The 1,771-nt window shown below is 40.3% G+C and overlaps 1 protein-coding gene across 1 annotated transcript in view; it reads left to right on the top strand.

The window, feature by feature from the left end:
* Window positions 1–1,771, top strand: part of LOC102206702 (protocadherin gamma-A11-like) — a 14,874-nt gene that overhangs the window by 12,107 nt on the left and 996 nt on the right. The gene's annotated exons all lie outside the window — the stretch shown is intronic.

Consider the following 1,771-nt stretch of genomic DNA (forward strand, 5'->3'; position numbering starts at 1 on the left):
ATGCTGCTATTTTCATTAAAATTTACTTGCAGAGAAAATGTTAAGTTTAATCGCAGTTTAAGCTAAATAACACAATATTGCAATTTTGTAGATAAATGCTAAATACTGCGTTCACTGGCGTTAAAACAACGTTATAAGTGTGCACTGCAACATGGTTTTACTTACTTCCATTACAGCACTTAACAGATTCTTTGATCCTAGCAGAAACTGTGGCTGTAGTTACTTGCTTTAATGAAATTAATACAATTTAACATATTAATGTGCTTAATTGTGTTTATATGGGAAATAGTTGCATGACGTCATCAACCTGTCAATCTGGTATTTTACCAGATGTTCTGTCTGAAATGAACACATCGTGTCGCTGTCTACCAGATTACTTTGAAACATTTTAACGTCAACGCCATCGTCTCCACCCATTGTTCCTGCGCTTTGTGTTGGAAGGAACCATTGGATTGCAGTGCTGATTTCTGTATTTGGATTTGTTTAATTCACTCCATCGCAAACGCGTTCGAGAGATGAACTAACTCCGTTGTATCTTTTCTTTGCTGGCGGATGTTTCTGTTTTTGTAATTATGGAATACGGTGGATTTTTAGAGCCTGGCCTGATTACCCTCTTTGTCGTCTGTATACTTGCGCTGCAATCAGTGTGTACTGAAGTAAGCTATTCTATCCAAGAGGAGCTGAAACCAGGAACTGTCTTTGGAAATATAGCTAAGGATCTCGGTCTGGATATCACTACATTGTCATCTCGCAAGGCCCGTGTTGACGCAGAAGGAGATAACGAACGATTTTGTGCCGTTAGTTTACAAACGGGAGATTTGAGCGTTGCCGAGCAGCTTGACAGAGAGAGTCTTTGTGGCACGAAATCGTCATGCATTTTAATCCAGGAACTTGTACTGGAGAATCCTTTAGAACTACATCGTATAAATCTACATGTTCAAGATATAAACGACAACTCTCCACAATTCAAAAGAAATTCCATTAAAATGGAAATAAGCGAGTCAGCAGAAAAGGGGACTCGTTTCCGAATAGAGGGCGCGCACGATGCGGATATAGGCAAAAATTCTGTTCAGAGGTACAGTCTACAAAAAAATGATAACTTTATTTTAATGGTTGATGCAAACAACGTCGAGCTTGTTCTTGATCACAAACTCGACAGAGAAACACAGCGAGAGATTAATTTACCTCTCACAGCTGTTGATGGTGGTTCACCACAGAGATCAAGCACTGTTATGATACATGTCACCGTACTGGATGCTAATGATAATGCTCCAGTATTCAGCCAAGCCGTCTATAAAGCCAGCATACCCGAAAACTCTCCTCTTAATACTGTAGTGGTTAGAGTCAGCGCTACAGATGCTGATGAGGGAGTGAATGGCGAGGTGTCCTATGACTTTGGCCATGTGTCAGATATCGATGAAAAGGTGTTTTCTATTGATTTTAAAACTGGCGAAATCAGAGTAATTGGTACAACTGATTTTGAGAAAAAGAATGCATTTGAACTGCCAGTCATAGCCAATGACGGTCTGGGATTAAGTTCGTCTGCAAAAGTTTACATAGAGCTAACTGATGAAAATGATAACGCCCCTGTAGTTTATTTAAAATCACTGTCTAATCCCATACCCGAGAACGCGCCAACTGGTACAGAGGTGGGCATCATTAACGTGCAGGACAGAGACTCTGAGAATAACCGACAGGTACGCTGCTCCATCCAGCAGGGTGTCCCCTTTAAGTTGGTTCCTTCTATTAAAAACTATTATTCTCTGGTGAC

Source organism: Pundamilia nyererei, unplaced genomic scaffold (genome assembly GCF_000239375.1).
Source record: "Pundamilia nyererei isolate P.nyererei 1_Seehausen unplaced genomic scaffold, PunNye1.0 scaffold00001, whole genome shotgun sequence".
Classification (NCBI taxonomy): domain Eukaryota; kingdom Metazoa; phylum Chordata; class Actinopteri; order Cichliformes; family Cichlidae; genus Pundamilia; species Pundamilia nyererei.